The sequence below is a fragment of the Sorex fumeus genome, unplaced genomic scaffold (assembly GCF_029834395.1).
Source record: "Sorex fumeus unplaced genomic scaffold, SorFum_2.1 ptg000265l, whole genome shotgun sequence".
Taxonomy (NCBI): Eukaryota; Metazoa; Chordata; class Mammalia; order Eulipotyphla; family Soricidae; genus Sorex; species Sorex fumeus.
Window position 1 is genome coordinate 27048746 of NW_026606322.1, and position 21972 is coordinate 27070717.

The window sequence follows — 21972 nt, forward strand, 5'->3', positions numbered from 1 at the left end:
GTATACCCAATATGCCAAATACCAGTAACAATGACGGGTCTCATTCTCCTAACCCTGAAAGAGCCTTGAATGTGGCACTTTTTAAAAAAAATCTCAGGGCTAGTACGAAGGAGACGTTACTGGGGCCTGCTTGAGGCAATCGACGAACAACAGGATGGTCGTGATCGTGATCCTACAATATAGTAACTGAACTCCCTTTCCAATAACAAGTGATCCAAGAGTGAGTCAGGGCCTAACATGGAAGATGTAACCTGTTTAATTACTTCCTCCTTTTCTTTCTTTTCTACCTCATTACTTCTTTTTTTCTGCTGCTGGTTGTTGTCCTATTAAATTTTGTTTAAACACCGTGACATATAAAGTTGTTTATAATACAGTCATTTCAGGCATTCAGTGTTCCCACACCAATCCCACCATCAGTGTGACCTTCCCTCCAACAGAGTCTACAATTTCCCACCCCCTCTCCAAGTCTGTACTTTAGCAAGCACAAATTGTTTACTTTATATTGGTTATGACAACACACACTGAAACAAAAATTACCCTTGCATTAAAAATCCCCTTTGTAGTGTGATTGTTGCTGGGATGGATGAGTGGCACAGCCACCTGAGATTATACAGCCACCCATAACTTCTTTCTTTGTTAGTATCTAGAAAGTAAGTTAAGCACACACTTAAGGAGAAGAGGGTACACAAAGGCATATAAACTGGGGGTTGCAAAAGTTTGGGGAATGCACATGGTGATGATTACATCTTTCTCTTTCATATCACACCAAAGAGGGCAGATATTGATAGCCTAGCAAGAGGCCAAAAAACTCACAAGGTTCAACACACTGCAGATCTGGTCCTGTGCTCTGAATGTTCCAAAATGGTTAAAGAAGTTGGAAATATCTCATTACATCTACAAAAGAAGGGAACTCATCTAGGAACTCCCAATTCAGGCTATAAAATCAAACACAGCACTGTTGGTGGGAATGTCAAGAGGTTTTATTTCTATGAAAAACAGTATTGTACATTTTTTTAAAAAAAAATGGAACTGACGTACAACCCAGCAATTCCACTTCTTAGATTCTACCCTCAAAAACACAAAATATTGACTGAGAAAGATATATGCAAACCTATGTTCATTGTAGTGTTAAGTACAATAGCAAGTACAATAGCAAGTACAAACAACCCAAATGGACAGATGACCAGGTAAAGAAGTTGTGACATATATGTACAATGGAATACTACGCAGGCATAAGAAAAGATAAAATCATGTAGTTCACTACAATGTGAATGGAAGTAGAGAAGATTATGTTAAGTGAAATAAGTCAGAAAGACAAATACCAATCAGTCATACAGTCATCCATGGGATAGAAAGATACAAATTCATGGAACTAATAGTATGGGACAATGACAAGCCCTTGGATTTGGATTATAAAATTAACAGAAGGAAGATGGGAGGGAAGAATGAAGACTGGATTAGAAGTGACTTAAGTATAATGATGGTGGAGGGTCTGGAAACTTTGGTCTTGGTGGGGTGCAGTCACTATACATCAATACCATAAACTTTAAAACTATTGTAACCATGTCATCTAAACCATTTTTTTTAAAGTTTTAGTACAATAGCCAGAGTGGCTTATAAACAAGTTAGTTCTCAAGACTATTGGAGGAGGAGAGTCCAAAATGAAGGCACCTCAGTGCATTTATGTCTTGTGAGATCTCGGTGTTTTATGGAATCTTGGTTCCATATGGTCTTGGTGTCTTGTGTAGTCTAGTTCTTGGTTCACAGGCTCAGTGGGGGCCATTGGTCCATCTTCTCAGTGAGTTCTTGTAAGAACTGGTGCTGGGATTGGTTTTGGAACACTAAATGCCAGAACAACTACATTATGAACAACTATTGTAAATCAGTGTTTAAATAAAGTTAGGTGGGAAAAATCACTATAGAAAGCATACCAACTTAGAATAAAAAATGCATTTGTAGAATTAAAATAAAAACTAGTGGTTACAGTGTGTCCTCAGGGTATCTGGTCTAAATTTTGATTTTACAAATTGTGTGACATTAGCAAGATTGTTGATCTGCTCTGAGTCTCAGTTTTCTCAACTATGAAACTGACCCTAATTCATGGGACTACACTGACAGCTAAAGAAAACAATAAGTAAAGCACGAAAAGTAAACAGTGAGTACCAACAACTAAAGTAGAACAGTAAGTAGAACTGTGTCTGGCACATAGTAAACTCAGTAATGCTAATAGTCTCTTCATGTTGTTTGTTGTTGAAAATGAGAATAGATCTATCTTGAAAAAGCTGGGGTCTAGTCATTTTGTTCAAATGTCTCTCTTAGCAATCATAGATTTCTAAATATGCTGCTCAAGGCATTTTCAAAAACAAAAAGATTTTCCCAGCGACGGCCAAGTTCCATCCAGTGCCCATTAGCACTTGGCCCTCATTACCTTGCTTGGACCATGGTGAGCCACAGAAGGGGCAGGAACACAATGGTTTGCTTTGGGTCTCTCCCATAATCTGCAAAACAGATGTGTCCTGGATAGGCTCTCCTCGGGCCCTCTGCAGCAGGAATGAAGCCCCACAAGTCAGATACACAGCTGTGCCTTCCCCGTGGATGAGAACCCCCATAAATCAGGCCTCTGATGGTAACCTCAAAACCCGTAGCTGAGAGGGTCTTGGCAGAAAGCTCCTATCGTGTCAATGTCTGACTCTTTGTGTTAGACATTTCATCCCATAAAACCCATTTGGTTGAAACTCGAGAGATGATGGTTGTCACTGGGATTTCTCATTCACGCTGAGCCTATGTCTCCTGTCTGTGTCCCCTGGTGGATTTAAGAGCAAGAAGATCGGATTATGGCAAATTCCTCCCAGCTGACTCCAGTCTGGGAGAGAAAATCCAAGCAAAGTAGAACATCCAAACCAAGAGCAGTTAGAAGCTGGGACAGACACGGGGCCTTTGGCAGCATCCCAAGTTCTTGCTGTTATGATGTTCATAGAGACCTCCAGGGGGTAGGATACCACTCAATGCAAACCTTAAGCTCATTCTGGATGATAAACTGAACCCCCACCCCCACCCTTCAGGTCTCCCAATAACACGCATTATGGGAGCTACCTCACTTGTGCCTCTTCATTTTGTTCAGAGCAAGATCTCTGCCCTGGCATCTCTTTCTTCCCAAAGAAAACATTCGGCTTCGTGTCTGTGTCTCCCTGCTTGCCAGGTGTGGGTATCTGCAAAACAGCTGGACAGCCTAGAAAAACATCACTTCCTTCTTCATTCCAACTGCCAGCCAGGTGAGCTTAGCCAAGTCACTTCCCTTTTCTGAATTCGTATTATTCCCTACTCCAGAAGAAGGCTGAGTGGCAGCTACTCAACACAGGCTTTTCCAGCTCCATTGGGAATCTCCAAGTGCATGTTGGTTGGTCAGTGTTGCCCATTGCTCATCAGAAGCAGAGTATGCCTTCAAGTGTGGCCATTCCCCATCCCACATCTGATTCAACCCATCCAATAGGTGGGTAAGACCATGAGTTTCCCTGCAGCTGGGGGAGTGAGTCTGGTGAGAAGACGCCAGGCAGCTGGTCACCACAAACATGCATTCATTCGTTCAGACCTTTTTACTGGGAGCATGCTTGGCAATGAAGCAGTGGAGTGGGTAAGGAGATGGATGGTTGATGTGCCTGTAGTATGTGGTGTGAGGGAGTATAATTTCTGTGTCTTGGTGTGGTATGGTGAGGATTATAGTGTGTGGCATGTGTATTTATGGTGTGGTGATGTGTGTGATGGAATAGCATAGCAAGTGAGTTACAGGAATATATTGCACTGTTCTCACAATTTATTTTTTGTGAGCTTGCCATTTTTCAAAATAAAAGTAAAACAAGATTTTAAAAAATACAACGTGTTTGGAGATTTTTAAAAACATCTTAGTTTGGAATTAAAGATAGGTGATAGCTCTGCTTCTAATTAAGTCCACCAACTCTGTTTCAACACTACAACAAAGGCCAAAAGCTGGGCTGGCCTCTCAAAACTGTGTTTCACTGGGTAGAACCCATCAAGGGAAATCTGATCTTCCCTTCCAGAAGTCCACTGTCAGTGGGGAAGAAAGACAAGCCAGGGATCAGCTTCCCCAAAGTGACCTGTAAGTCCCCAAGTGGAACAGAAGATGGGCAGTTACCTGGTAGGGACATCTGATCTAATTCCTTCCTTTTCCATATGCTCCTCTTCCTCTACTCCCCAGCAAACATCAGCACTTACCTTCTTTCTTGAAGCTCCCCTGTGCAGTTCAGTGATGAGTAAGGCTGAGATGGGAAATGGACAGGAGGTGGAAAGGCTGGGACGTGGACAACCTGGGCCACATGGACCCAAATCAACACTTGTGCTCAACAGACGTCATGAGATCCAAGATTTGTTGGGAGGGATGAAAATAGTCGTAGTGTTGAGAGCAGACATTCTTGCCTTCTTCCTGATCTTAGAGGAAAGATGTTTGGTTTCTTCACTATTGAGTAGCAAGCAGGATGCGGGCTTGTCATATACGGTCTTCACTCAGTTGGCAGAGGCTTCGTTCAATACCAATTTTTGTTGAAGGTTTTCATCATAAGCATATTGAATCTTGTCAAGTTTCTCTGCATCTATTGAGATTATTTTTCAATCTTTTTATAACACTGTCCTCCCGTTGATCATCGATTTGCTTGAGCGGGCCCAGTAACATCTCCATTGGAGACTTTGTTGTTACTGTGTTTGGCATATTGAATACTCTCGTTAGCTTGCCAGGTTCTCCGAGAGGGGCGGAGGAATCGAACCTGGCTCGGCCGGGCTGGCTGCGCGCAAGGCAAACGCCCTACCGCTGTGCTATCACAAAAAGGTTTATTTTTGAGAACACTTCGCATATACTATATAAATCTATATCTACCTATATCTATTCTATAGAAATGTAAATAAATATGCATGCTTATATATACCTATAGAGAGGAGACCCCAAAAAGTAAAATTAACCAAATATCATGGTGCCTGCTTTGATAAGATTTTCACAGACATACGTATAGTATTTCTTTTCTTTCTTTTTTTTTTTTTACTTTTGGGGGGTTTTGTTTGTTTTCATTTTTTATTGAATCACTGTGAGATACAGTTACAAAGATTTCACCTATTGAGATTATAATATGATTTTTGTCTTTCCTTTGGTGACGTGGTGTGTCTACTTGGATTTATTTTTCCATTATGGATGCTAAGTCATCATGGCACACCTAAAATATAATCCCATTTGACCGTGGTACATTTTAATATGTTGTTGAATTTGGTCTGTTAGTATTTTGTGAAAAATGTTGCTTCTATGTTCACCAGAGATTTTTGATCTTCAGAATTATTTTCTTGTGATATCCTTACCTGGTTTTAGAATAGGGGGTTATGTTGGCTTATAGAATAATTTTGTAAATTTTCCCTGCTTTTCAATTTTTTTGAAAGACTTTGAGAAGCAGATGTGTTATTTCTTGTTTGAAAGTTTGATATAATTCATTAGTTAAGCCAATTGCACTGGATTTTGGTTTGTTAGGTGAGGAGGTTTTCAATTACTGTTTCATTCCTTTACATGATTATTCTGCTCAGATTATCTATTCCTTCCTGATTCAGTCTTCCTGAGATGGTGGGTGATTTGTGTATTTATTCTAGACAGTGCGTGATTTATGTATTTATTCTAGATAGTCCAATATATTGGGCTGGAGCGATAGCACAGCGGGTAGGGCATTTGCCTTGCACGTGGCCAACCCGGATTTGATTCCTCCACCCTTCTTGGAAAGCCCGGCAAGCTACAGAGAATATCCCGCCCACACTGCAAAGCCTGGCAAGCTACCTCTGACATATTCAATATGCTAAAAACAGTAACAACAAGTCTAACAATTTGTCGTGAGATGTTACTGGTGCCCGCTCAAGCAAATCCATGAACAACTGGAGAACAGTGCTACAGTGCTACAGTCCAATGTATTGCTATATACTTGCTACAACTTGTATGATCTTTTATATTTCTGTAGTGTTTCTCACAAGCTTTCCCCCTTTCATTTCTAATTGTATTTATTTCTATTACCTTTTCTTTCCTTCTTCTTCTTCTTCTATTCTTTGTAACTCTGGCTCAAAGTTTATATTTAGGGACTCAGCTCAAACAAAAATAAAAATAAGTAAGCAAGGCCACATATAACTGAAAAACTTCTGTATTTCAAGTGGTACGATTGTCAAAACAAAAAGCCATCCTACTAAATGGAAGAAGACAGTTGCAAATTACATGCACAATAAGAGACAGATACCCAAAATATATACGAAGCCATAATACTCAACTCATTGAGCAGAGGTCAGGGAGATGGGTCATAGGTCAGGAGCTCATAGCTAGCATGTGCTGGGACTCAGTTTTAAGCCTGGGTACCACATGACTCCTAATAACCACTAAATATAGCTCTGTAGTCTCCTACGCACTGCTAGGGTGGCCCTGCTGGTTCCTGAGATGCAAGGCCTGAGAAGTTCTACATCCTCAGACCCTTGCATTGAACCATCAGCACAGCTGGTTTAATTATTACTGGGAGATACCCTTGGGCCCTTCCAACCTGTCTGATGGTCCTCTCTCCCAAACCATGGGCAACGCATCTTCTTCAACAGGAACATGAAAAGTGTTCATCATCCACATCCCACAGCTGCAGCCAGGCGAACAATGACCCAGCTTTCCAGCTTTGTGACCAATCTCAGAAAAGACCATGAGGTTCCTGAAATACTGAAAACCCAGTAGGAGCACACAAATTAGATGGGAAAGCATCATAGAGGCCAGCGAACCTTCATGAACAAAAACAGTAACATAGAAGGCTCAACTAGCAACAAACAGTTTAGTAAACTCCAGATAATACTTTAATAACCCCATTGTGAGATACAGCAAATTTCACAAATTTTCTTTTACAGGAAATACAGAAGTATTTTCAGACATTCCCATTAGCCATTTTGCTATAACAAGCAATATAAAGTAAATTATTTTGTGCCTGTTAAGGGAGCAGACTTGGGGGGAGGGGAAATCGGGGACAATTGGTGGAGGGAGGGGCACACTGGTGGATTGGTGTTAGAACATTAAATGTCCAAAACAACTGTATTATGAATAACTTTGTAAACCACGGGTGTTTAAATAAAGTTTTAAAATGTATTCTTCATATTTTCATCACAGAAAGTCCAATCAAACAACAGTGAGATGTTACTTTAGCTTCCTCCATAACTTTTGGTGCTTTGATCGTGCATTTCTTTGTTGCTAAATAACATCCCATTATCTGGATATACCAATATTCCTTTTCCCTTCACCCACTGAAGGACATCTGAGTTGCTTCCAGGTTTGCATAATTACAAAGAAATATTGTGTGCAGGTTTTTGTGTGGACATGTTTTTCACTCCTAAGGAGTATAATCTCTGGGTGTACAAACATGGGCAGCAGTGTTATTAATTGAACTCTTCATCCAAAGTCCCTTGCCACCTCAGTTTCTAAGAACTCTGCATTTTCTTCATGAAACTTAAAGATTCCAGGGCTTATATCAAATTAAACAGGGTTTGCATGTCAAAAGAAACTTGGGCAAAAATAGAAAGGCACTCTACTTAATGAAAAACATACTTACATGGCACATATGAGATAAAGGGCTAATATACAAGATATAAAATGTACTCACAAAGCTCAACAGCAATAAAATAACAATCTTCATTCAAGGGACAGGAGTGATAGTACAGTGGGTAGGGCATTTGCCTTCCACATGGCCAACCTGGGTTCGATTCCCGGCATCCCATATGGTCCCCCAAGTACCGCCAAGAGTAATTTCCTGAGTGCAGAGCCAGGAGTAACCCCTGAGCATCGCTGGGTGTGACCCAAAAAGCAAAACAATAATAATAACAATCTTCATTCAAAAATGAGATGATATGAACAGACACTTCCTAAAGAGAGTATCCAGTAGGCTGATGAAAAAGTGTTTGCCATCACTTATTATCCAAAAAATGCAAATCAGAACAACATTTCACACCAGTGAGAACAGCATACATCAAAAAGACAAGAAATAAACAGTGTTGGCAGAGATGTGGTGAAAATGGAGCCCTCATTCACTGTTCTCATGAACATTGTCTGATTCACCCCTATATGGAGACTTCTCAACAAACTAAGACTAGGGCTTCCATAAGATTCAGAAATTGCACTGCTTGGCATCTACCTTCCAAATGAACATTAATTCAGAAAAATATATGCACAACTATGTTCATTCGAGTACTAAGTACAATAGAGAGCATATGAAAACAACCCACATGCTCAATCAAAAAAGTTGCAGGCATTATATATATTTATAAAACTGGAGCGATAGCACAGCGGGTAGGGCGCTCGCCTTACAAGCGGCCAACATGGCCGACCCGAGTTCGATTCCTCCGCCCCTCTCGGAGAGCCCGGCAAGCTACCGAGAGTATTGGATATGCCAGACACAGTAACAACAAAGTCTCCAATGGAGACGTTACTGGGCCCGCTCGAGCAAATCGACGATCAACGGGAGGGCCTTTACCTTTTACCTTATAGCACAGTGGTAGGGCGTTTGCCGCACACAGCCAATATGGCCGACCAGAGTTCGATTCCTCCGCCCCTCTCCGGCAAGCTACCGAGAGTATCTCGCCCGCACGGCAGAGCCTGGCAAGCTCCCCGTGACGTATTCAATATGCCAAACACAGTAACAATAAGTCTCACGATGGAGACATTACTGGGCCTGCTCGAGCAAATTGATGAACAATGATAAATCCCTTTACTTAACTTTGGTGTGTATAGATAGATAGATAGATACATAGATAGATACATAGATAGATAGATAGATAGATAGATAGATAGATAGATAGATAGATAGATAGCACTGTAGCACTGTCCTCCAGAGGTGGTTTGTGGGTGTGTCTCCCACATACCTAACTTTTGCCCGTTTATTTTCTTGGTAAACCTTGCCCCAAACTTTTGGGGTCTGGCCAAAGGCAAAGCAGCAATTTTGGGGTATCTGGAAGTCTGCAGGCTCCATCAGGCTGCTGATGCACTTGCCTCACAGGTACAGATTGACCTGCTGACGGTACCATACCCGCCTCTTTTATTTCTTGAAGTCGCGTTTTGTAGTTTTCTTTGTACAGGTCCTTTACCTTCTTAGTTAAGCTGATTCTGAGGTAATTGATTTTCTGAGGCATAAAATTTTAATATCACTTTCTTCTCTTTCTACTCTTGAGAGAGAGAGAGAGAGAGAGAAACAGAGACAGAGACGACTAAGACAGAGACAGAGACAGAGGGACAGAAAGAAAGAAAAGAGAAGTGCCTTTTATAAGGGCAGGCTGAGGGGTGGGGGGTGGTGATGGGAGGGAAAGTGAGCACATTGGTGCTGGGAAATGTACACTGGTGGAGGGATGGGTGCTGGAACACTGCATGCCTGAAACCTAATCATGAACGGCTTTGTAAGGGTTTATCTCACAGTGATTCAATTAAAAAAATATTTTTTAAAAAAAGAAAAAGAAAGTAAAAAGAAATAAGGAAGGAAGGAAGGAAGGAAGGAAGGAAGGAAGGAAGGAAGGAAGGGAGGGAGGGAGGGAGGGAGGGAGGGAGAAAGGAAGAGAGGGAGGGACGGAGGGAGGGAGGAAGGGGGGAAGGTAGGGAGGGAGGGAGGGAGGGAGGAAGGAAGGAAGGAAGGAAGGAAGGAAGGAAGGAAGGAAGGAAGGAAGGAAGGAAGGAGGGAAGGAGGGAGAGAGGGAGGGAGGGAGGGAGGGAGGGAGGGAGGGAGGGAGGGAGGAAAGGAGGGAGGGAGGGGAAAGAGAGAGAAAGAAAGAAGAAAGAAAGAAAGAAAGAAAGAAAGAAAGAAAGAAAGAAAGAAAGAAAGAAAGAAAGAAAGAAAGAAAACTGGCTATCCCTTCACCCAGTTTCTTCAGTGGAACTATCATCTTGCATAAATCTAGCATAATATCAAGGCAGGAAGTGAATGGTGATGGGAATGCATACCTGTGTAGATCCCTTCACCCGGGAAAGAACTTCTGAGTTGCTTCCAGTTTGGGGCTATTACAGATCAAGCTGATAGGAGCATTATTTTATAGATGTTTCATTGTAAACATAAGTTTTTATTTCTCTGGGATGATGTCCAAGAGCATCATTGCTGGGTCATCGGGGAGGTACATGTCAGGTTTTATAAGGAACTGGCAGGATTTCCAGCAACCCTATCGTTTACCTTCCCACTGGGACGTGTAAGAGACCCAGTTTCTCCCCACCCCTTCTGGTAATTAGGGTATTGTTAAGGCTCCCTTCCAGTTTTGTTGGAAAGTAACTGATGCAATCACATTTTAGGTTTATGGAGAATCGTGTGACGGTTTGATTGTGAAATAGTTAACACTCACAAATCTCTGCTCTAGCCATTGAGACAGGCTCATAGTGATACCTCAGTGGGTTTGCTTTATGTTCCCATAAAGGTTAATGGCATGGAGAACATTTTTTCATCCCTTTACTTAACTTTGGTACATCTTCTCCAGTGAAATATCTGTTCATGTCTTTGTTTTCTTACCAGATTTTGAGGCTATTTTTTAACTATTGAAACATATATGTAACATATATATATGTATATATGTGTGTGTATATATATATATATATATATATATATATATATATATATATAGCACAGTGGTAGGGCTTTTGCCTTGCACGCAGCCAACATGGCCGACCCGAGTTCGATTCCTCCGCCCCTCTCCGGCAAGCTACCGAGAGTATCTCGCCCGCACGGCAGAGCCTGGCAAACTACTCGTGACATATTCGATATGCCAAACACAGTAACAACAAAGTCTCCAATGGAGACGTTACTGGGCCCGCTCGAGCAAATCGATGAACAACGGGAGGACAGTGATAATATATACACTCTAAGATAAAAATCATTTTGCTTGATATGTGATTTACAAGTATTTTCTCCAAGACTATACTTATTCTATTCTCTTCACGGGACATTTTTAGAGTAAAAGTTTCTCTTTGGAGAAGGAAAACACTAACCAAATTTTCCTTTTAAGAACCATGGTTTTGGTATAAATTCTAAAAACTTTTCTGGCTCTGAGGGGAGGGGAACCACAAGGTTCTCCTACTTTCTTCCCTAAAAGTCTTACTTAATGTTTCACATTTTAAATTTAAGTGCATGCTACATTTTGAGTTGATTTTTGTGTGATGACATAGGGGTTATGTGTCAGGTAGGGGTTATGTGTCAGTTTTAAGTAGAGGTGAATTTCCTTATTTGTGCCTGTGATGTCTTAGCTTCCCCACTGTGGAAAAGGCCATCCTTTCTCCATTGAATGGCCTTGTACTATTGTCAAAGTTAAGTTTGCTATAGTTCTATGGGCATTTGTTCACTTACCTTTCTTTGATCTTTTTACATTTTTTTTAAACCTCTCTGCTGGTAGATCCCATGTATGTGCACAGGTGAAATCCCAGTTTCTTGGTAAGCAGTCATCATAGATGTCAGCAATCTAGACCCAGACTCCAGGCCAGCGGAATCTTATGGTCCCATACTTCCTTGAGGAAAGCAAAACCGGTAAGAATAGTGGTGAGCGTGCCAGGCTGTATGATGCCAGAAGGCTGAAGAATAGGTGTTTTTCCAAGAAGGTGTTGGCATGGAGCGAGGTCCGACTTCTCCTTAAGCACGGAGCTGTTCTCCCACAAGGGCTAGGAGGGAACACTGTCACATGGTGTCACCACTTGAGTATAAGGCAAAACCCATCTAGCTTCCCCACCCCATGTTACCCAACATAATAGGTGGATGTATCTTTCCCCAGTTCTCCAAGCTCCCTGCAGGAAGAATGACTTTTTTTGGTATGTTTATTTATTTTATTTTAACAGTGAGATGTGTGTTATATAGCTGAGTCACATACCCAGGTAGGTTTAGCTTTTAAATGGCCAAAAGTTTTCCCCCAAAAAATTGTACCACTGAATTCTCACCCATAGTGAGAGAGGCAGTTCCTATACATTCTCTGTTCTGATACATGTGTCATTGCATCTCATTGTGATTTTTTTAAGAAGTTTTATTGGATCACTGTGAGATACAGTTACAAACTTGCATGATTGTGTTTTAGTCAAACAATGCTCGAGCACCCATCCCTCCACCAGTGCACATTTTCCACCACCATTGTTCCCAGTGTCCCATCCACCACCCCCACCCCATCACACTCTCTGCCTCTGTGGCAGGTACAATCCTTCTTACTCTATCTAATTTTGAGCATTATGATTTGCAGTACAGATACTAAGACATCATTGTGTTTGGTCCTTGGTCTACTTTCAGTACACATCACCCATCCAAGGCAATCCCTTCAATCATCATTTACTATATGGTTCCTTCTCCATCCCAACCGCCTTTTCCCCCAGCATGTGGGGCCGGCTTCCAAACCATGGTCTGATCCTCCTGGCCCTTATCTCTACTGTCCTTAATTGTTAGTCTCATATTATACTACTTTATATTCCACAAATGAGTGCAGTCATCCTATGTCTGTCCTTTTTCTAATTTCACGTAGCATAATACTCTCCATGTCCATCCACGTATATGCAAATTTCATGATTTCATCTCTTCTAACAGCTGCATAGTATTCCACTGTGTAGATGTACCAGAGTTTCTTCAACCAGTCATCTGTTCTCGGGCACTCGGGTTTTTTTTCCAGATTCTGGCTATTGTAAACTGTCTTGCAATAAACATACAAGTGCATATATCATTTCTACTGCATTTTTTTCATCTCTGGGATATATTCTGAGGATTGGTATTGCTGGGTCACATGGAAGCCCAATTTCTAGTTTTTGGAGGAATGTCCAGTTATTGTTTTCCAAAAAGACAAGAATGACTTTTAGACATGCATTCTCTTCTTTTATGATTTTCCTGGAAGAGTCCATCCCCTCCTACAAACTGACCTTGAAGCTGGAGGGGCCCAGTAGAATGAGTGATAAGCCAAGAACACAATCTCCTCCGTTCTCTGCTGCTGCCTGGAGCTCCCCTCAGCCTTCTAAACCTGCCATCTGGACTTCTTGCACCCTACAGTCCTGGAGGTTGGGGGACAAAGGAGAGTGAACAATCTACCCAGAAGCCTTAGAATATGGATTTATTCTCATTCCAGGTCTGAAATGGAGGGACCAGGACCCTCCCTACCCCCTCCCAGCCCCCCAGAACAAAGTGCTGCCTTTTCATTGCACGCACAAAGGAAAGAACCACAGTTTGGGATTTCTCTTCTTAAAAAAATTATTTTTTGCCCTTCCCTGCCTATTGTCACCGTGTTGCTGTTATGGCCATTGCTGCGGCTGCCGTGGCAATGCCTAGGGCTGTGCACACTTGCTTGCCGAGCACCTAGTAGCAGGGCCCCGAGTCCTGCCTTTTTGCATCACACACTGTTCAGATCTCTTGAAATCATTCCTCAGTGTCGGAATGTCAAAATCGAAGAACAAATTTCTCCATAAGGCAGCTAGGGACTCTTCCCAATTTCCTGCTTGTGCCAGCTTTCTGAACCCTCTGGAAAAAAAATACACCAATTTTTCATGTCCGTGCCTCCGAATCTTCTAGAAACAAAGAGTATTCATGACTCTGCAATGGCAGCAGTTTCGTGGGTTCCAAGTAGAGATCTTTCTGCTTCCGGCTGGACTCAGAGAGGCAGAAATGCCCAACAACCAAAGGGGCAAAAGAGGACGAATCATCACAGACTAAAACTCACACATGTACAGGCCATCCTGGCTTTGACCCTGCCTCCCCCCAGCTGTGTTGAAGCGCATCCCAGGGTAGGATCCTGTCACAAAGCACTTTCCTCTAGCTGTTTGCAAGACCATCTAGGAAGGAAGACATAATTAGCTTGCCACCAGCACACCACAGTTAATAAGTGACATAAATAACCATATAAATGTCAAGCCATGAACCTGAAACTTGACAGGACCTTTCAGAGGCTTCGGAGCTTGGCAGCAAAGAACATTCTCTGAATTTGCACACAATCTGCTTTTTTTTTTTCCAGCTCTTTTAAGAAGCAGCTATTTATCCAGTAAGCATGATATTCTTCACCAGGGATTACAGCAATTCCATGTCAGTTACATGCATTCCAAAGAAAACAGGAGGGACTTAAGACACAAGATTTTTTTTTTTTAAGTTTCGGAATGAGCTAGTAAAGACCGAAAGGTGTTATCCAAATTGTGGCCTCTAATAAATTGATATTTTCATTATGAATACATCTAGAGCTCTAGAGAGTAGAAGGGATCTATGCATCCAATCCTGTTGTGGCTGGGATTTTCTCATGGATGAGCAAGGCCATGGCTATACTGGGTGATATTCTAGAACTCTCTGGAAATTCAGAGTCCCCATCACAGACAGAGCCCATGATTGTAGAGCCGGCAACATCTCTGATGCCTCAAGGCTTTCCCTTGCTGAGTTTTACCCCTTCTCTTTGAAACATGTTGGCTTTTGACCCTAGTTCCCCACTAAACACTGCCTTGATTCAGGGATAGTTTTAATAATGTTAAAGCCCCAGGTCAGAGGTGAAGGGACAAACACAACTGTGTCAGGACAAGAGCGCACTAAGGAAGTAGTCTAGTCCTTGGGGGCTGGACTGAAGTGGGATGGGGGATGAAAAGCATTGATGAATCTATCCTGACCCTAGGGATTGTGGAAATAAGAGCAAAAAGCCTGGAACAGGGATGTGGAAGGCAGAGGCTGAGAGAGGGCCTGTGTGGGGCTAGAGCAATAGCACAGCAGGTAGAGCATTTGCCTTGCACTCTCTCTGGCTGACCCGGGTTCAATTTCCAGCATCCCATATGGTCCCCCAAGCACCACCAGGAGTAACTCTTGAGTGCAGAGCCAGGAGTAACCCTGTGCATTGCCATGTGTGACCCAAAAAGAAAAAAGAAGACAGAGAGAGAGAGAGAGAGAGAGAGAGAGAGAGAGAGAGAGGAGGCCTGCGTGACAGATCAAAGCAGTGCTGACGTCACGATTGTGTGTCTCTTTCTGTGAGTACACAAAAATTTTAAATTGAATGCTTTGGGACCAGAGTCCAAATGACAGCGGGCAGGGCATGTGCCTTGTACGTTGCAGACCTGGGATCAACACTCAGGACCCCATAGCTGAGCCCCACCAGGAGATATCCATGAATGCAGAGTCAGGAGTAAGCCCTGAGCACCATCGGGTGTGGCCAAAAAATTCAGACAAATAAATAAATGAGTTTAATCCTTTTTTTCACTGAGGCGAATTCATATAGAGTACAATAAGCCTGATGAAATTGTCCAGCTCACAAAGGAAGTGAGGCTTGTCAGAATTTCTGAGGGCAATTGGAAGAAGACCCTAACCAGATATTCTAAAGACAATTTTTATATTATTGAGAAACTGGAGTCTTCCTTTTATCTCCCTTTTTTTAACAGTAGAGCAGTCTGGCCATTATTGTGACCAATTCAAACACATTTATCATCATAATGTTTAGAGAGTGCCTTGCTAGATTGCTTCTACACCCTATTGCTTCTCGTAAATCCAACTGCAATTCTTTAGAAATATGGAAGCCCTGTACTTGAGTGCTGAATTCAGTTTTGAAAATATGAAACATACCTCAGATTTTTAACTTCATTGATGTAAAATATTTGGGGCTTGATCATTTATTCATTTACTTTATTATGTCTGCAAGGGAAAATCCATGACGGCTACTGGAAAATGAAATTGTGTTACCAAAAAATAAATCAATAAAAAAAAAGATCTTGTGGTCATGTAGTTCATTCACAACTTGTGCAACCTCTGTCTAGCTGCAATGCATTGTTACCAAAGAAAACAATATTTTCTTGAAAAAAGAAAAAAAACATCCATTAAGCAATCCTCTCTCTCAGCCCCCTAGGAATCCTTAATCTGCCTTGTCTCTCTGCCCTTACTTACCCTGGAAATTTCATATTCACAGGATTGTAGAACACCTGACCTTTTGTGTCTGATTTCTTTATGTAACATCATCCATACTGTGGAATCACTCCTTTCACACCTCATTATGACCATATAAGACCCCATTTTACTGCTGGACTACATCTTGCTTCCCTGCAATTGGATCAATGAGTGTTTCCATGGTTCCACCACTGGATATTGTGATTAGTGCTCTGTGAAGATTCAGTGAAAGTTTTTGGGTGAATACCTATCCAATTGGGGGGGGGGTGGTTTGGGGGCCACACCTCACAGTGCTCAAGTGTTACTCCAGGTTCTGCGATCAGGGATCACTCCTGGCATGCTTGGGGGTCCATGTGGGGTGCTGAGGATTAAACATGGCTTAGCGGCATGCAAGATTAGCACCCTACCTGCTGTACTATTGCTCCGGTCCCACCTTTTCAATTCTTTTTGTGTATATGCCTGGAATGAAAATAGTTGAGCCATAGGATAATACCATGTTTAATATTTTGAGGTACCACCCAACTAGTTTCCCTTGCTTGCTTTTGAGTCTGAGTGCTGAGTGCTGAGGTCTTCACTTAGAACTCTCTCTCTCTTTACTTCTGAGGAGAAGGGAGAGGTTTGTGGTGGCTTGTTGGGACATCTTGGTGGAAGAAACGTATCATTAAAGCCACATTTTACAGAGCTCCAAATAGATTTGCCAATGGCCCATTCTTCTCCATCCTCAACACCTTCTGTACCCCAGTGAAAACAGAAGGTGAGTGCTCACTGGGAGAAGGGAATGAAGAAAAGAACTAATTGAGCAATAGTCACCAAAGACCCCATTAGTGCAGCCCTTGGGATTTCCATTTAACTTCAACTTGAAGAGGAAAGAAAGAGATGAATGAAAGAAAGTAAACATCCCTGACTGTTATGCATCAAATGTCATGTTGGTCCCCAAATAATATATGTTTGAGTCTTCAGCCCCAGCAACTCACAATTTGGAGGTAGGGTCTTTGCAGAAATCATCAAGTTAAAGTGAGATTGTGAGGGTGTCTAATCAAACCTGGCAGGCTTGGAGATTTAGATGCACTCACATGCATGTACACACACACACACACACACACACACACACACATACACACACAATTGCACTGTGTGAAGATGTAGACAGACCAGGGTAATGAGCGTACCATGCTAAAGTTTACCAGCAAGCCACCCACACCAGAAGGAATGCTTAAGACACATATTCCCTCCCAACCCTCAAAAGGAATCAACCCACTCCCACCTTTACCTTGAACTTTAAACCTCCAGAACTGTGAGGCAAAACATTTCTATCACAGAAGCAGTCATCCACTCTGCAATCTCTGCGTAGCATCTAGAGCAAATGAATATTCTATTGTTTAAGAGAAAAGGTCTCATGAGCCCCCCTCATCACCCACACACAAGCTCTGAAGTCGAGAGAGAGAGAGAGAGAGAGAGAGAGAGAGAGAGAGAGAGAATTCACACCTCAGGGCTGACAAGCTCTCCTCTTCGGTAAAGGAGGCTAGAAGTCACCTGCCTGTGTCAGTGGCTTTCTAGATTAGACCATCTCATGGTGCGATGAGTTCTCACAAAAGGAAAAAGGAACGGGGAGCCATAGGATCACTAACCAACCTGACTGAAGAGAACGCCATGTCATCAACCTCCACATACTCAGGTGTGTGGGCCTGGGAGTCCCCAGTCAGGAGCAGCTGCAACACTCTTTTGTTACTTTTTAAGTTTTTTGGTGTTTGGGTCACATCCAGCAATGCTCAGGGCTTACTCCTGGTTCTGAACTCAGGAATTACTCCTGGCAGTGCATCGGGGAACCATATGGGATGCCGAGGACTGAACCTGGGTTGGCTGCGTGCAAGGCAAACACCCTCCCCACGGTCCTGTTGCTCTTGACCCTGAAACATTCTTTATGGTGTTCTGTATAGGTCTCCAGGACAAACCTTGTAAACCAATATAGAGACAAAGAGAGGGGAAGAGAAGGAAGGAGATAGGGAGTGAGAGAGAGAGAGAGAGGAAGAGAGAAAAGAAGGGAGGGAGAGAGGGAGAGAGAGGTAGAGAGAGGGAATGAGAGTGAGGGAGAGAGAGGGAAGGAGTGAGAGAGAGGGATAGGAAGAGAGAGGGAGAGAAAGAAGGAGAGATGGGGAAGAGAGGTAGAGGGAGAGGGAGAGAGGGGGGAGGGTGAGACGGAGAGGGAGAGAGAGAGAGAAAGAGAGAGAGAGAGAGAGAGAGAGAGAGAGAGCATCCGGTGGTTGTCTTTAGGAAACCTCCATAATAATGAAAGCAAACTAATAGCTCCTACCCCTGCCTTTCATTCAACCCGCCACATGCTAAGACACTGTCCTGCCCAGGGTCATGTACACACAGAGTTCTCCCAGCTTCTTCAGAGCATGCAGTTTCCTGTTGTTTACATGGCACTCCCAGAGGCCGGTGTTCCTGGGAACCACGCAGGCTGCCCCAGAGTGCTCTGGGCCTTCTCTGCGTGGTGGCCTGAAACCCTGTCTGACAGGATCACCACCCTTAAGCCTCCCCATGAACAGGATCCCGTCCACACTCAGGGTTTCCAGCGGCAGAGAACCCCAAGACTGAGCTTCCTCAACTATGTGAAAATGGGCCCAGATGAGAGGCCAAGCCAGAGGGCCCTTGGGTGTGGCACCCAGGCTAGCCAGGCTAGTCCTGTTTAATTATACAGTGGCCGCTGCTCCGCTGGCCAGTGCCAAATGCCTGGGCAGAGCCTTTGCCTCAGGTAGCTGTTGCTCTGCCTTTATCAAGACATCCGGTCACCTTCATGCAGGGCCTGAATGGGGCGACTCCCCAAGGTAGGGCAACGGGACCCTACCACCGGGCTTCTTCTCAGGCCCAGCCTGGCCTGGACTTGATTCTGAAAGCAATGTCAGTATGGAAGGGCTAAAGCCAAGTGAGATTTCCACGAGCACTCATCTCTCACCGTTCAGAGAAACAGCCGATTCATGGGCAAGTGACCCCATAGTGCCTGAGTGTGCATCTGGTTCCCCTGGGGAGCCTCCTCTCCTCAAAACCCTGTCAGTTTACAAACACCGCTGGTTTCCTGTCAGCCTCCCAGGGGAGACCCAAGATTCTCACAGACGTGCCTTGTCCCTGGTGAGGTTCCCTGAGCACTGGGAGTGCTGAGATTCCAAGCTCACCCTCTGTGGTACTGCGGCTCCTCATCAAACACTCAACTTGGGGGAGCCCTTTCTACTGCCCAGGCTCTAGCTGCCAGCAAGGCTACACAGTGCCCCCCAGAGGGCTGACCCTTCCCCATGGAAGCTTTGTTCCTCCCCTGCTGCCCCTCAGCCACTGAGGCCCCCACAGAAGACTAAGGAGCCTCCATCTCAGCCCACAGGCCCAAGCCCTCATCCTTCTCCAAGGAGCCAAGGATAGATCCAGAGTGGAAAGTTCAGTGTCCATCTGTCCTCCCCACTCACACCTTCTTCCAATAACCCCGCCCCCCACCCATCCCGCCCTGACTCCAGATACCATTCTTTTTCTCCCACTCTCCCTGCCCCTGTTCCTTCCCTCGTTCCTTCACTTTGGCTTCATTGAGTGACTTCGAGACACACAACACAATACCCAGAGGAGAATTGTTAAGTGTAGGACAGGCCTGGGTATCTTTATTTGCAAGACCCAGCGCAAAATAAATCAGTGAGTCCCTCATTGAGAAATTCAAGATGGCACCTACAGAGCATCAACCCAAGGGCAGGACCCTGTAAGACTGGAAGGGGTCTAGCTCCCATGAAGCCAACCCTGGGGCCTGGCATGTTCCATAACATTTATACCTCATTGGTCTGGCAAACCATAGAATCTACATTTTTAAACTTTTTTTAATTGAATCATCGTGAGATACAGTTACAAAGCTTTCATATTTGAGTTTCAGTCATACAATGATTGAACACCCATCCCTCCACCAGTGCACATTTTCCATCACCAATGTCCCCAGTATCCCCCACTTCTCAACCCTCCCCCTGCCTCTATGACAGACAATTTCCCCAATACTCTCACTCTACTTTCGGGCATTATGGTTTGCGATACAGATACTGAGAGGCTATCACATTTGGTCCCCTATCTACTTTCCGCACTCATCTCCCGTCCCGAACAATCCCTCCAACCATCATTGGCTTAGTGATCCCTTCTCTATTCCAGCTGTCTTCTCCCCCAGTTCATGAGGCAGGCTTCCAACTATGGGGCAATATTCCTGGCCCTGTCTCTACTGTCCTTGGGCATCAGTCTCATGTTATGTTATTTTATAGAATCTGCATTTTCAAACTTCTCTGAAATGATCAGGTGACTGAGCTGATAGCTTTGTTTCCCTTTCTTGCAGCCTTTCAAATGGAAACAGTTCACACCTATGCACTTTACCTTGGGGCTTGGAATTGATCTGTATTTTCCTTCTCCATATTGTCATTTCCAAAACATTTCTCTCTCTCTTGGTTTTACAGGTTTTCTGCTCCACTGAGGCTAAGGTCATTCCGGTTTTTTCCTTGTCCCCATTTTGGTTATTTCTGGACTATGCCAGGTACATTTCCTCATGCAACCAATGTTTAGCAAGTGGTTTACAACCTTCTCCACCCCAACCCCTGCTTCTGGATTCAGAATTCTTGTTGGCAACCCTACAAAGATCCTGGTCCCTAGGTTTCGTTGACTTCAAAGGTAATTGTCATCTCATGGAGTGAAGGAGAAACTCATTTTTCCAAGTTGAAGGCTGGCTAGAGGAAGAAAAACCAACTCAGAAAATCTGGTTAATGCTTCCCCACCCCTTGGTGGGTTTCAGTTTCCATACAGGTATAACAGGTGGGTTATTATCAATGGAGAAAAAATGACATTAAAGTAATCCTCTATAGTAACAATGAAGAGACCAAGTTGGCTCAGGTGCAGAGCACATACCTAGAATGTGTGAAGCCTTGAGTTTCAACTCTGCCACTACTGGCTATGACTCATAAAGTTGTTTTAGTAATAAAAACAACTGAAGCCAGAGGAATAAATAACACAGCAGGGAGGGCATTTGCCTTTCACACAGCTGATCCGGGTTCAATATCCAGCATCCCATATGGTTCACCTGTGCATCGCCAGGAGTAATTCCTGAGTGCAGAGCCAGGAGTAACTCCTGAACACTGCTGGGTGTAACCCAAAAAGTAAAATGAAATAAAATAAAATAAGTAATAAAAACAACTAACACGGCATTTGTGTTTGAGAACCTATGGCAATTCCTAATAACCTGGTTGAACGGGAAGTGCATATTTTGAATTTAGGAGACTGAGGCAGGAACCAATCTAGGTGTGAGGAAACACAAGGGAAGAGACAAATCCATCCTAAGGTCTTGGTTTTGTGGGTGCTGGGTACTAAGTCTCTGAAAGCTGATCCAGTCTTCTCTTCACATTGTCATGTAGAAGAATAGACCTGCAGGGAACTTTTCAATTGGAAGGAAGCACATTTTATTTAATTTGATTCTCGTGGCTGATTCAAAATTTTTACCGTTCAGACTTACCCCCTGGATACAGCCAGCACTTGGGGCTCTGAGTATCCACACTCACGCAGCCACCTCTGAATTTCAATTCCCTTCTCTGCAACCTAACTTCTCTCTCTATTCCCTACTCCTTATTTACATAATACTACGTGCTGGAGTTTTCTAAGGCCCTATTTTAGGTCTCTTTTTGCTCCTGCTCCCTTCTACTTTTTGGTAAATTCATCTGTTTTAATCACTGTAAAGCCTATGTACACATTGACTCATTTTCTCTGCAAACAGATGAAGTATTGGAGCTAGAGAGATAGTATAGCAGGTATTTGTCTTGCATGTGGTCAACATAGGTTCAAGCCAAGCACCATCAGGAGTAATTCCTGAGTGAAGAGCCAGTGGTTATCCCTAAGCATTGTTTTGCATGCTCCCCCCCAAAAAAAACCATGAAATATCAATGATTTTTTTCTCCTCAAATTTCATAAGGATCCTGGGCTGATGGAGTATTTTTGTTTATTTGTTTGGCAGCCACACCTGGCAGAGCTCAGAGCTTACTCCTGGCTCTGTGTCTTGGCTGGCGTGGGGAACCAGTTGTGGCACCGAGGATCAAACCCAGGTCAGCCA